Source organism: Falco cherrug, chromosome Z (genome assembly GCF_023634085.1).
Source record: "Falco cherrug isolate bFalChe1 chromosome Z, bFalChe1.pri, whole genome shotgun sequence".
In the NCBI taxonomy this organism is placed as follows: Eukaryota; Metazoa; Chordata; class Aves; order Falconiformes; family Falconidae; genus Falco; species Falco cherrug.
Window position 1 is genome coordinate 7520976 of NC_073720.1, and position 15759 is coordinate 7536734.

The window sequence follows — 15759 nt, forward strand, 5'->3', positions numbered from 1 at the left end:
TATCCCTTTTTTTTTGCCCCCGTTGATGTAATTTTCTGATTCACACACAAATACAGAAAATACTGTAAGGTGCATGATTATGGTGTTATGGCAATCTTTTTTGGTTTGGTTTTTTTTTTTGACAGTACTTCACCATCTACATCTGATGTGTCATTTAATCCTATCAGAAATGCAGTATGACTCAGTGATGTAAGCAATGCTGTGACTCAATAATAATATGAAATCTAGCAATTATCTTAGCACTTATCTTGTGATCTTCATATCATAATACCTTAGAAATATTAATTCATCCTTTACAGATTTCCTTAGGTAGGTGCACTAACAGCATCAGTGCTCAAGGGATAAATGTACTTTTACATACCACAGAAGAGTCACTCAGCAGAAACTGGCACTTGCCACAAATAACTGCATAGGCGGATCTGAGCTACCACCATTCCCCTTATTCTTAAAAAAAGGAAACATGTGTCTTGAGGGAAAGAATTTTCAGGGAAAACTGAATTTAGTTGTTTGTTGGTTTTTTTTCTGGCATTGCAAAAGTAACTTGATGTAGCTCATTGACAGAGAGCTACATTAGATGAACAAAATTAAGACAGAGCTTTATTTGCCTGATATCCAGAACCACTCAAATTATCTAAAATACAAATGCTTTGCTCACATACTACAGCAGAAGGCCCTTAGGATTGGCATTCCTTTGTACAGCACTGACATCCATAGAAAAGGAATCACTGGGAAGAAAGGTCAGACATTCAGTCATCCAGCAGACATGGAGTTCATGCAGATGGCCGTAAGTAATCAGAAGACCCTTCATTCTCATGGCACCAACCTTACATGAACATCACAGGCTAATGTGCCAGCGACGATTTGCACAGGCAGAAGCCATCCTGTATCTTCAGTTACTGCATGTAGGTGAAGGCTGATACACTTGTGCTAGGCACAAGCCTTGTTTGAGCAGAAGTTGCAAGTGTCACACTGGTTTAACAGGTGTCTCCCTGACACACACAAACAGCCGGGCATGCTAATTTACTTGTAGAAATCCTACTCAAAGAACGTGGGGAGGAGTTCACAAACAACTGATGTAAAGGAGTAACTTTAATTTTTTTTTAACTTAGTCTTCTGAGTTGTCAGAACTGGAGGACTGCTGTTTCTGCTATCTCAATCTATTCAATTAAAAGAATACAGCCTTACCAAGCAGAGGATTTTAATTCTACACAACCTCTGCTAATAACGGTGGCTTTCTGATTCCATTCCTTTTGTTCTTGAGATAAAGCCTTGCCCCTGGAAGTTGTTTAGATAGTGGGAAGGACTGTAGATCTTTTTAAATAGCTGAACTGTTGTTTTTATTCCAGCAGTACAGATTACAAATGGCTTGCTCCTGAAACTTGCTTTGTTGTATGTTTGTTTCTTTGTTTTTCATCTGTGTTTACATGTTTTCTGAGGGTTAGAATGCCTAGCAAGTACTAGCCTAGCAAGAACTATCATAAATGGAATCCTAGCTGTCTGATAATAGTAGAATGATCCTTTTTAGCCTTAAAATTCTATAAAACTGTACTGCTGTCAAGGATAAGCACATCCTTGTCCTGAATTAGGGAAGATGGAAAGGAGGGAGCTAGGAAGTCAGTCCATACAATGTGCGGTGGGGGATGAAATGGTACTAGTGAGTGGAATACAAGCCCCACTCGGTGCACTGCAATAAATCAACCTCTGTTTTATTTGTTGCATAACAACATAGCAATGTTGAAAATATCACCCTTATTTTAATGTTATAGCTATGGCTCTATTGTTTTCCATAATACTTTACCATGAATTGCACTGAAAAGTCTCTTGAAGAAATGGCAGTGATACCAATTCTGTAGCATGTTTTTATTTTTTATATTGTGGTAACATACAGTGTTCCCAGGCAGATGCAGAAACAGTATAAAAGTAAACAAGGTCTTAACAGAAGTACTTCACAGTAAAAGCAGAAGGGAGCTGTTTTAGCTGTGCTTGGCTGGTGGGTTTCAGGGGCACAGAGGCCTTGGATGGGGTTTCTGCCCCAGGGAAGCCAGTTTAGCCCTTCAGAATCAAAGCTCAGCGCCTGCCAGACACAGATGTCCTTGATGTTACTCTAAGATGAGTACCTGTATGACTAAATATAGCTTCATCAGAGTAAGTGGTGCAGAACCACACTTCAGATTAGGCACCAACAGCAAGAGATAGAGAGAGAGGCAGTGAGAATGACGACAGTAGCAGAGCTTGATCCAGACTTGTTATTACATAGGCAACTTCACAGAGCTGTTGTACAGGTAACTGAAGTAAAGCTTGTGAAAGTCCTTGAATGAAAATGCTGTAGAAGTGGAAATGACTGTTACTGCTTTAATCAATACATGGTGATGACACGGGACCACAGGGATGTCCTCCCTTCTCAGTTCACATTCACCTCGAGGTGGTGCTTCTTATATTTACACAACTATGCATGTACAGAAAAGCAGCTGCACACATCCATACTAGCAAACATGCCTCTGGATTCCTGAATTGTTACCACAGTTCTGTTTTTGGATGGCAGATTTTGACTTAGCACCTCTGAGGTTACCTGACAAGAATCTTGTTTATAATGCTTTTTCTTAGGGTGTGCAGAAGATCTGATCCATCGGTGGCATTGGTCAGAAATGTTTTCAAAGGCATTTTTATTTTGATTAATTGATTTTATTTTCCAGAATGTGATTTCTGAAGCAGTCATTGATAAGGCAGTGAATGATTAAGCCTAACTTGCAGGTTGAGTTTAACCCTTATATAGGACCACCCACATACATTCACAGATATTTCTCAGGGTAGTGGCACCTTCCGTGCAGTTTAATTATACAATATATTATTGCTAGCTTGCCGTCTTTTTGCTCTTCACTAGGAATCTTTCATGGTCATTATTAGAGAAGCAATATGGACAAGCATAATTCCTGATCTGAACTGCTATTCTCCTTTTTTTTTTTAATCTTTGCTATGATTTTTTTTAAAAAATTAGTGAATGCTCAATATTTCAGGTAAGTGACCAAACTTTTATTATTCCACTTATACATCCACCATGTGTCCGTGCAACCTTGTTGTGATGGTTCAATGGTCTGAGCCACAAAACCAAACATAAAATAAGAAAAAGCAAGTTAGCTTTCAGCTTTTAATACACATGCAGCCCAATAGAGGAGAGATAAGAGCTGTCACAAACACTTTGATATTGATGTTTCTCACCATAAATCTGTAGAAGACACATACTTCTGCCAGCGTTAAGTACACCATTGGGTGTTAAGAAACATTTTTTGTTGCTACTGATTCTCAAATGGGACAGGGATGGGAAGAGAGGAAATGCTTATATTTGTGCAGAAGCCATTTCTAAGCCTTTCTTATCTCAAGTCTATCTGTGAAAATGACCATATTTATATTTTCAGCCCTCAAAACCCCTAAATATTAGTCCTTCTAAAAGAGAAATCTTTGAAAAAGTTTAGGAAAAATTGCCTGACGGTAGTTTTAAAGTCAAGGTCAGAATATATGTGGTTTAGTAAAAAGACTGAGTGGCAAACTGAAATCTTACCCAAACAAAATGGAGTAATTTAGAATAATAATTATTACTGTTACTGCATTATTTAACTTCTACACATGGCTTTCAGACGTAAATCTGTAGCTGAGCTTAGAAATTTGGGTACAACTCGGTTTCTCCATTTTAAAAAAAACGTACTTGTACATGATGCTGCATACACATTAGTATCATAACGTTGCATACATATTAACATCATAATAACATTGTTACATCAGTACAAGGAACAGACATATGGCTAGTGTATACAGGTACAGATAAAATGGGAAGCTATTCTAATTTGGTGCAAAAATGAAGGGGTACCTTTGGTTAAACAGAAGCATGATTTCTGTGGTATATTTAGTCACAGTATTGGCTAAAATTTGCATGATGGCCTAAGCAGAGTCCAGGCAATGTAGACAGAGGGCAAGGTGAAAAGCAATGAAAAACTGAGAGTATTTAGTCAAAAAAAACCCAAACAAACAAACCAAAAAAACTAGCTTTTGTCTGCATGGAAACCAAATATTTTTTCTCTTCTTTATGTTTTTCAAGAGAATCCTATTGATGTTCAACAACCTCAAGGGCCGTAGGTGGCCCGCTGGATTAGTTACTGTTCTTTTTGCTCTGGGACCCATCCAGTTCAACTGCAAGCAAGAGTGAACAAAGGCAGCACTAAGCAGATTCTTCATTATACACACATGTACACATGCAAATGTACACAGATACGTACATGGAGATAGAAATAAAAGATTGTGCAGTAACTGTATTATGAGTAATACTCAGGCTATTATAGTTATTGCTGATTCAGATATGCTCTGTCCATGTGTATCCAAATACATATATACATATGCATACACATATATGCATATATAAATATGCAGAACAAGTGTGTGTGTGTATATACATACATATGTACATAAGGAGAGAGACAGAAAGAGAAAATATAAGCAAAAGATATCAAAACCACAGTATGTCCTTATCTCATAGATTTCTTAGCTAATTTTCATATCTTTGGAAGACAAATGCATTTCTCCCTGGGAACAAGTATTAAAATGCATTGATTGTTCAAGAAGATACCTGATGACAATTTGAAATACAGATAAATTATAATTTCTTCTCTCATTAACAAACTATAAAGTGTCAGCATCCATGGACACTGAATTTGTTATTAAACTTTGCCAAGACAGATGCTGATAATAAGAAGATGTTTTTCTTACTACTATTATCTACAGACAAACTGATTTAGGGTTTTCTTTTCAGTGCTTCTGCTTTTCTCTAAGAATTAAATTTACACTTGAAAAAAACCTTATTCCCATAGCTTCAAAATATGCATTGATTAATGAGTACTAATTGTATGATTTATAAAATCAGTAATTAATAAAACTAATGTCATAATTTTAAAGCCTTAAGACAGAATTAAAACACCTAGCTCTTTTTTTTTTTTTTTTTTTTTTTTCACTTGTAAAAAGAGCAAGACAATAAGACAAAGGAACAGGGACTCAGCATGGTTAAAATAGTATAATCATACTAAGCAGAATTAATTTAACTTTTAGAGAAAAGAGAACTTTAAGACATTTACCTTCCTCTTCCACTTTGGAAAGATGTCTACATATTTATTTGAGTGATTGCCTCAAACAGTTATGATGCCCAGCCTTACTCTTACAGCTCCACTTACAGTCATTTAATGAAAGTAAAGCAAGACCAATGCTGGTAAAATAGTTATGTGCTCAGGGCTGATGTTTCTTTTTGTTTTCTTAGCGATTCAGTAGTCACTGAGTTCTTTCAAAAATTAGTGAAAGGCAATACTTTTTATCTTGGCATTCACAACAATATCAGACCCAAGAGAATGGTATTTCTACTTGTTTGGGTTTTCTCCACGATAATAGGCAAAGGTGCCAGCTTTGTGGCAAATGGCATACTAAATAAGAGTGTGTTAGCTTGGTATTAGCAAACCATGTAATAATGGAGAAAAATACATATATATGTGTATATTTGTGTATATCCTATACCACACATCTGGACAAGCGACTATGTGGTTACTGCTCTTTACCTGGTGGGTATGGTCCACTCTACAGCTGTTGATGTGACATCCAAACTCATCTCAAATGCAGATTATAGATTCATTTGAAAAGCACGATCCTCCTGCCACCAGCTGTTCATCAACAGCATTGCATTGGAGGTCCCTAATCAGAGGTCCTGGCGCTAAGGAGGCAGGTGTGTTAAAGACATTGCTTTAACATTGACACACTATGTGATTACAAGACTGAGTTGAATGAATGTCATGCCGGTGCTGGAGTAACTACTTTGGGGAAATACTTAGCATTCTGTAATGCTAGTGGTGGGAATTGCCACATCTCTTTTAAGTCTAGTCTTTCTGCTTAGGGTCCTAAAAAGTTAAAGTGAAAGGACAAATCACAGAATCAGAGTTCTGAAAGACATATTATTTTGACTACAGGAAAATTTTCCTTTATCATTTTCTTCCCCTCTCATCCTTTATCTTCAACAAGCACTGTAAACGAAAGACATCTCATTTTCTGAAAGTGTAAGGGTGTGGCACAGTATGCATAATCAATGTTTTGTTTTGTGCAAAATGAAAGGCTTCATGCACTGAGATTATTGGATCAGGGTTTTAACACACCCTGGCTTATGCTTAAGCAGTAAAATGGGCCATTTTATTTTGGAAAGCTAGCAAATAACGAAATAATATCTAGAAGATTTCAGAATTGCTATCTTCTTTTTAATGACATATTTAAATCAAGCTGCCACTTCCCTTTGAAACAGCAAGGCTGAAGTCTTTCTGTATTAAGAGGCACTGGGAGAGAAAAAGAATGAGATACAACTGTGCCTGTGATTGTAAGTGTGCATGAGTTCATGTGTGTGGGAGACAGAGGGAAAGAGAAGGAGCAATATAAGGAAAGAGGAAGGGAGAGCGATTTAATGAAAAATTTGGATTACAACAATGTTTCTCAATAATAAGTCCAGCCCTCAAAGCAAATTACATTTCTTTTCCAACACTGAAGATCGTAGTATTAGCTCTGACACTTTAAAATACGCCCGCATGGCTGTGCCACATCCAAGCTGCCAGCTTTTGAAACAGCTTCAAAGTCAAAGCAGGCCATAAGATTTAAAGAGCAGTCTAATTTCTGAGTAGAGGCTCAGTAAAGCATGTAGACAAAATCCAGGAAATGAAAATAGGCTAGAGCTTAAATAAATATACTCTATCCCTTGCCATCCCTCCCCTCTTACACATATTCTTAGCTGTAAATACTATCTGGAATGTCCTGCCCCTGAGGTCTTGGCAAAATCCACTTGGCTGGGGTGGAAGAACATACCAAATAGTGTGTGGACATGGGGTCCTAAAAGGGAAGGCATGAGATTTGGAGACTCAAAGTTCTGAATACCTCTCTCTCCTTATTCCTCTAGGATATAATGTTAATTGCAATGCTTTCAACAGATTAAGAGCCAAATAAGCAGAAAAATCTCTATGTAAAAATAAGAATTTAGTATAAAATTAAAGTAATTTATTTATGGAATTGTGAGAAGGTGCAATATCTATTTATCCCAGCACCTGTCAACGTAGCATGAGAAAGCTAAATTTGATTCTTCCTATTTCACAGCGGGGGGGGGGGGGGGAACCCAAAAACAAACCAAAATGAGACTTAGAAAGAGTAAGGGCACATCCTGCAAAGGGACTTGGTAAATTGTGCCCAGCATAAAGAATGCCATTGATAGTGCTGAGCTTAATTTTGCTGATTTTGAGAGGGAACTGCGGCCTTTCTTACAGCTAGATTGGTATTCACAGCAACCAAGATGCCCTGTACCTGCCAAAGAAGTAATGTCTTTTTCAAACTTTTTTTTTCCCACCAAGACAGAAGCATTTAGTTTCCAGTGCTAAATCTGTAAAATCAGTAACTTCTGTTAAAGATGATGTTTCAGAATCTGAGCAGAGGTAATCTTTTACTCCTCCATGTCCAAAAATGACAGAACAGGTTTTGAAAGCCAGGGATGCTTCACCGAAGTCCTGGTTTAACCATTTTCAGCTAGGGTTCAGCAGGTCCATGCAATCCAAAGTAATTCTGTGTGGCTATGGTGTATCATTTCCAGATTCCTCCTACAAAATATCTTCTACAAGACTCTACTACAGGCACAAAAAAGTGATGAAGTTATAACCTACTCTCTTGGAAGATGTTTAAAGGTAGTCAGAAACAACATTACAAATCACTGTTTTGTGTTAACAATGTCGCAGATAATGCTGAAGTCATGAGGCAAATGCCCTGCATTTCTCCCAAAGCTGATAACCTTAATTTTTAATTGTCAGTATCTAGCTAAGAACTGATAGTTTTGTGGTTTGTTACTTTGAGGGTTTTTTTTTTTGTTTGGGTTTTTTTTTTCCCCCAAATATCTTGGCCCAGTTGATGAACTGTAATTATAACAAGACTAAAATGACCAATCACACAATATATACCCATTTAGCAAACTCCTATATTAAGCACTCTGAATATAGGGAGGTATTCAAGAGAAACATTTGTTAGATATGGTTAGAGATTCATACAAAATAGAGTTAATCACAAAATATTTGTGAATGAAAAAGGGATATTATGATTTGTTATGAATGAGGTTAATAACTATGAGCAGTTATCTTTGCTTAATAACATCATACTTGGATTTTCAAAGTAGAAAATAGTGATGCATACTGATTCATAAAAACAAGAGCAAAAAAATTGTAAGGCTTCTAACATACATGATTAATTTTAGAAATGAGCATGCTCTGCCTTGCACTGTCTATTGTGCACTTGTTTTATATGCAATTCGATCAATATAACTGAAAAATCACCAAGTCCTTTCCATACAAAGTGTTAGTTTGTTTCAACATGTGTATGAATTTAGTGAAGAAAGGAATGATTTTACACATCTGTAATTTATTAGATTGAAAGGAGTAAAAATCTGATGTTTACAAACCACACCAGTGCTTAACACTGAAGGTGAAGAGTAGATGTTTGGTTATTTTTGTTTGGGTTTTTTGTTTGGTTGATTGGTTTTCTTGTTTGGTTGGTTTTTTTTTTCTTTTTTGGGTGTTGGTTGGTTTTTTTTGAGGAGAGCGTGTGTGTGGGTGGGTGCACGCATTTTTGTTTTTGTTTTTTTTTCTCCCTGGGGAAACATAGGAGACTAAATAGAAAACTTACATTTTGCCTTTAATTTCTTCTAATTTGAAGGAGCTCCAACTCTATTCCTACTTTAAGATTATTTAGATGGGTTTAGGGTTAGGATTCATCTAGTCCACCTAGTCCAGGGGTCTTCAAACTATGGCCCGCGGGCCTGATACAGCCCCCGAGGGTCCTCAATCCGGCCCCTGGTATTTACAGAACCCCCCACCAGGGGTTGGGGGGGGAAACCAAGCAGCCGCAGATGACTCCCTGCCACTTCATCCGTGCGCTGGCCCCCTGGTTATAAAGTTTGAGGACCCCTGGTCTAGTCTAACCGTAGATACATAAAAATTTGATGTCTAAGTCTGAGCTAGTTGTTCAAAGAACTGTCTATAATCGGTTGAGTGAAATGGATGACCGGAAGAAATACATCTATTTTAAGTCCCTGTCTTAGGATGGGATGAATGATATCCAGCTGTTGCCCATTTCCTTATATTCATATCAAGTAGCTGTTGATGACCATCTCAGATTCAGATTCAGAAGGTTAGGTTGAGGCAGATGAATCACACCTTTAGTTACTCCCCGAAAGGAGGCTGAAAGCTTTTAATTGTAAATGCAGATTTTGTGACAATATTCAACAAAGCCATTTTAAAACTGCACTCATTTAGAAGCTTCCCCCCTGCCTCCCCCATCCCCCCCAGCATACAGCCCTCTTAGGCAATGGGTTTAAAGTGATCCAATGGGAGAAATAAAGGTTTGTTTCATTCCAAAATATTCTCTGTAGCACCCCAAGCTCTTCCTTATCTCATAGTCATGCACAGCGTGGAATGTTGAATTTGGCTCCACAGTTGAGCATGCCTTTCCTAACAAATCTCATTTCTAATACAGCTACATCTCTATAAGATTCAATATCTTCATTAGGCTCACTTCCATTTTATTTATATCTGCTTGTTCAGGATTACAGCTTCATAGTGACGTTTTTGGCTAGGAAAGATTTGTGTTTAGCAAATTCATGTTCTGTAACGGATGAAATTCCTGATCTCGGTTTGCACAAAACAAGTATAAACAACTTCAAAATGTGCCATTCTGTGTTACAGCTGCAGTGGCATCTTTATTTTTAGTCCATTCTTGCAGCAGTCAGTTGCTTCTCAATAGGTAATGCTACATGATTGCAAGCAGGTACTGTAATTCTAGGGGGAGTGATAAGGACTGCAAATAAGAACAAAAGAAGAAACTACTTTTGATGCTTTGTGATCTCTTCACACACAGGAAATCAAGATACACCAATTGAAAATTGGTTCAACAAGCATGAAAAACAGGAGAGGAAAATTCACCATCTGCAATGGTAATAATGCATTACATCTTTCACCAAAAGTTCTCTAAATGCTTCATAGGTATGAATTACTTCATCTTTGAGACACAACTGTCTGGTTAGTGAATCTAACTGGAGGAAAGTGAGTTGATGCACAAGAGGTTGGGTGACTTGCTGAAAAGGTGTGTATGGGAGTGCTGAGAATGGAAACCTGAATGCCCTACTCAGACTCCTAAAATGTATCACTTTACATTAAATATTCATGTATGCTTCTGTCTCTTTTCACAGTGGCAGCCAAAAAACCCCAAACTGGTAATATATTTTTTTTTAGCACAGCAATACTAATGAAGTGAATTAGGCCACAGAATCAGAAACACACAGATATTCAGGACAGACCTAGTCCTTCTGAATACCTTTTGCCCCTTTCATAGGTACAAGATTGCCTTGCCAAGCTGGACTGGAAAAGCACCCACCAATCAAAACTGGAAGATATTCCCCTCTCACCTCTTGTATTATCATTTGGGTGCTTATCCGTGTAATGGAAAGGTACTGTGCTTGCCGAGATTCAGTGCTGCAGAAATTCAGACCAGAAAGAAGCCATACTTTTCTTTTAACAGGAAGGGTAGTTAAGCACTGGAACAGCCTACTTAGGGTTTTGGTAGATTCACCAACACTAGGAACGTTTAAATCAAAATATTCTAAGAGATATGTTTTAGTTCAAACAGAATTAATTTAGGAAAGTCCTATGACTTCTGTTATGAGGGAGGTCAGATGAGATGTTCACAATGGTCCCTTCTGGCTTCATAATCTATGAAGCTATGAAGCTATATGAACCTCTCTCAAGAAATAAAGATGATGGTAACTGTCTATAAATACTTGATAACATGAAATTGCTGGAGGAACTATTTAAGGTGGTTAATGATGGTATTACAGGGAATAATGTCCTCAAACTGAAAAGACCAAGGTAGAATATTTAAGAAAGACAGTATTTTCTAGAAGTGAGGTCAATTGCACAGTGGAGTAATTTGCAAAATTAGGCTCTATAAAAAGAGCTGTGCAAGAAGAGAGTGAATAAAGCATGTGATTAGTCTATGAAACAAGTCTGTTCTAAAGCTGGGTGATTCAAAACTGAGTTGTTCAGAAGGTTCAGCACTGTGTTTTATTTGGTAATTTTAGAAAACAGGTGTGCTTTCTTTTTAATTTTTTTCTTTTTTTTTTTTGTTTGTTTGTTTTAGAATTGATTAGGAAATGGTTTACCAGCTAATGCTCTCTCATCTGAAAAGGAAACTTCAGACAGTAATTATTCCACTTGACATACAATAGATCCTACCAGGGAAATGACTGGTCTATGAAAAAGAGCAAGTTTTCTCCTTGTGACTGTGTTGCTTTGTTCCTCAAAGTGAAAATATTTCCCTTGGAGATAGGTACTTTGCAACAGTCGAGCATACATCCTTCCAGCTCGCTGCAAACTGACTCCAAAAGCCAAAGTTGTGAGTATAGAAAGGGCTGACATTATTTGTAACTGCGGTCATGTTTCCTGCCGTTCCCCTCAGCTTTTTTTACATACTGAGGTGGTTTGTCAGGGCTTTTGCACACATTCTGTGTCTAAAGGAGCCTCATTACTGGCCTGTGCAGAGACAAGGGAGGTGGAGAAGGATGACAAGGTTTGCATTAATTGCACAGCTATCTGTTGTTCCAGGGGCCATTCAAGCATATAATAACTTAAGTAGAGTTTCAGTGAGTTGGAAGCTTTTGCTTTTTGGAATGTTTTGGCAAGCTGATTTCTTATTATAGCACAGTTGGTATTTCTTTTTAAAGTCTTGACAGAAAGCTGTAGGTGGCCACATAGCTTTTGTCCTGCTAGCAAAGCATTTGCAACATTCCATTAGTCAGGCAAGAAGTCGACTGGTACAACTGGATTTTACTATGTTGAAGTTCTTAATAGAGGTCATCTCAGACAGCACAGTTCTGATGTGGCTCTACCTGCAAATTCCCATAAAGCATGGGGATAGCTATCTATTAGTTAGGGATGGTGCCAGCTGGAAAGTTCATCTCAGTATTCATATTCAGATTCCTCTAAGTCTGGAGTATCCCGTGGCCTTGATCAACAAAATTTACTGTGCCCTCAAGCTCTCCTTCAGTAAATTCAGTGGCATTAGGGAGAGATCTGCACCCTCCTTATTCCAATTGCCTATCAAAGGAAACTTCCCAATTTACCCAAAGGTTTGAATTTGTGTGTCTACGTTTCCGTTTTAAAAAAATCCTTGATGTCAAATTAAGTCTGCTACTTCTGCAGCTTGAGAATTCATAGACATTGGTGGGTGAAGCAGAGAAATTTAGCCAAGAAAATACAAAACATTGTGAGAATTTTGTTCCACGTTTACATTAAGTTAAATTGGAAGAGTACCTAGGAAGATAATGTTGCCTAAGAATTTTGGAATGGTGAAAACTAGCTTATTATACAACATCATTAGAAAGGTAATTCTCACTTCTTCAGCATTTGTCAGACCCAATAACAAGACTAAGTAGGTTTTTTTGTCTACTCAGATCTTCAAGTGAATCTGTGCTTAAGCTTTAACTGAGGTTGCTTTCAGTACAGATTTTAGCAAGCATTTGCTGGTAGGGTTACCTAGAGAGAGCAAAACATAAGAAAATACTAATATGGGAGAATGACTTAAACACGAATGGAACATGTTGGGGTTTAAATACTTTGGCAAATCAGTCCATTTCAAAGTCTGTGTCAAGACTTGCAGGTTTTTTTGGATCTTGAGCCCAGAAAGTCAACTACAGTTTGGCTACTTTGCCTCAGCCTCTTTTAGCTCTAACTTGGTAAAGGCAGCCCCTATTTTGGATGGGCTGTTTTCTTATACCAGTCACTCTCCTCTTCTAGTAAGCCATACCCCTGCGGCACAAGTTAGAACAGCCTTTAGGTCACTGTGTTTTTTGCAGGTGATGTTGACCAGCCCATACAGTAACAGAACAACAATATAATCACTATCGCCCTATGTGGAAAGCTAAGATTATATATTAGGGCACATCTACTTTTCAGACTGTATTTGCAGATTTTGGTCTGGTTTAGTCTTTGATATCTGCTGTACACAATCAAACATACAAAGCAAAGAATCACTGTCATGTTTGAATCACTGCTGTTAACAGTATGAGATGGATCTTCCATCACATAGTTTTCCATAGCAGTTAAAATCCACAAAATTATACTTCTAAGACTTAAAACCAGTTGATTATAATTTACATCTTATTAGTAAAGGGGAAAAAAAGGGTATCCATTACCAAATGTAAAATTAAACGATCATTAAGCTAATTAGCCAGTTTGTTGTTCTCATTGAGTTTATTGTTTCAATTGTATCTGTGCAAATTAGCAAAGAGCTTAATTTGTGCAGAAATCAATAATTTATTTTGTTGTTGCTTTTGTTGTTGTTGTGATAAAGCATGCACGTATTTAAATTGTTTGCATAAAAAACACTGTAGTGAGAGTTTACTTTAGACTTTGCCAGAAAACCGTAGTACCTGACCTCAGATGGATCAAGGACCCAAATTATTGGTTAAACAAATATTCATGGTCATCTAGTGTAGCCAGCTCATGGACAAAATTTAGATGTTTTCATGTGCTTGAGGCCCAGCAGCTCTTATTGCTGAGTTGTTTTGCAAAACAGAAGATATACACCTCATGCTTGAATTATAGGAGTACTGTTGAGGCAAATATTTCTGGATTAAGTCTAAATGTTATACTATCTCATGTACAATTATTCTGGTATATACGAATCCTTCCTGTGTTCCTGCAAGAGTACTGAGAAGTGTTTTGGCTCCAGAAATTCAGCTGTTTTGTCAAGGCAACTAAAATCCATAAAGAGACTGATTTTACAGTGGTGAGTCACAGTGCCTAACTTTTAAGTGTCTTAATGGTGAAACTCATGATCCTGTTTGTGGATCGCTAAGTCTGAGATTTATCTCACCTGTCTTTAGCTGAATATTCCATAAATTTATATCTGAGGTTTCCTTATTAAAAAAAAAAAAAAAAAAAAAAAAAAAAGAGGGGGACAAAGAAGAAAAGAAAAAAAGAAAAAATGAAAAGGACCTAGTATATGAACTCTCATATATTTTTAATGATTGCATTATGATGAGAGGAATCACCCTTAAAATGGACTATTTCCCTCCAAGGATTACAGAGGATTATTAGGATGATGAGCTTTGATGAAGACATCTGCACAGTAGATGTCTACAGCTGAGCAAAGAAAGTACATCCTTAGAGTCTATACATAATGCATAGAAATAGACACATCAGTTCCTGTGTCGTTCCCCTGGCAGGACAAAGACTATAGAGAAAAACAGTGAAAAAAAATCAGAGCACCTGGAGTTTGCTTTTAAAAGAGGAAGGGAATTTATGTATCTGATTACAAGAGAGAAGATAAGTTAACTAATCACTGAGACAGTGTAGTTCAAGTCTTTCACCCTTCTCTATTTTTCAGTTAGCACCACCTACCTTTTCTTTATTTCTATTTTTTATTGTTAATAATTAGTTTAGTGTTGTCATATGATCTGGTAAATTCCTATTTTAGACAGAGTGGATTCTTTCTCTCCCTGAATAGCTGCTGTGTAAAAATATCTGAGTACTAGTAATTTCATTAAACCCCTCACCCTTCTCTGGGGTCCTCCAAGGTGATTTTATTTGTACACAGTGGTCGCCATTACACTCTTTTCCCATTCCTAAGGGGTGCATAAGGTAAAGAGGAGAAGCTGAATAAGCAAATAAATAAATAAATAATACCCTCACACACACACACCCCCAAAGCTGGATCATACAAGCTACAATAATTCATAAACAGGGGAGGAAAGGGATAAAAAACATCAGCAACAAAACACAATTCCCCAAACAGTTGGCACATAAAACAGCCCAGAGGCAATCTCTCTTGTAGCACACCAGCCAAACACATAGGTATTTATGTGCAAAACAATTCAGTTTACTTTCCCTAATCCTCCTGATTCCTCCCTCCCCTGACAAAAAAACTGCGGCGCTTATCACAGCAAAGCTGGTACTTTGCCTTGTCACTGCTATAGCCCTTGGGTATGTATGGCCTTAAAAGAAGCCCAGGCATGCTTCCCTTTGAGTGTTTGTTGGGATGGGGCAACTAGGGAGCTGGGGTGAGTCAAGCAAGGATAAAAATGAGCGGCCAGAACAAAGTGCTAGTAGGAGTCACTGGACTAGGCATAGTTCAATTGTCTCATACGGATGTAAACAAGATGAGTTGAACGGTCATATACTAAAAATAACTACTTATCTTCACCTATTATAAAGCAAAGAAATCATTTAGCTAGAGTGACTAACTTATATATGCAACTGTTGGCGCTGGATATGAGACTGATAAATGCTACCCATTGCAGTCTATACTGATCTGAAGGGCTTTTATATAGTTCTTCATCAAAATCTGTAAACGTCTTAAACCAGCGTACTGGGATTGCATGGCGAGGTTTTGGTAGCGGGGTGCTGCAGGGGCGGCTCCTGTGCGAAGCTGCCCGAAGGTTCCCCGTGCCCGGCGGAGCCGAGGCCCGCGGCTCCGAGCGGGACCCACCGCTGGCCAAGGCCGAGCCCGTCAGCGACGGTGGCGGCGCCGCGGGGGGGACGCGTTTCGTCAGGGGGGAAAGTTGCTGCCCAGCAGCGCCTGCAGCGGGAGAGAGGAGCGGGGTGTGTGAGAGCAGCAGCCCCGCAGCCCCCGGGCCGGGGCAGGGGGAGGCCGGGGGGCTCCGGGCGC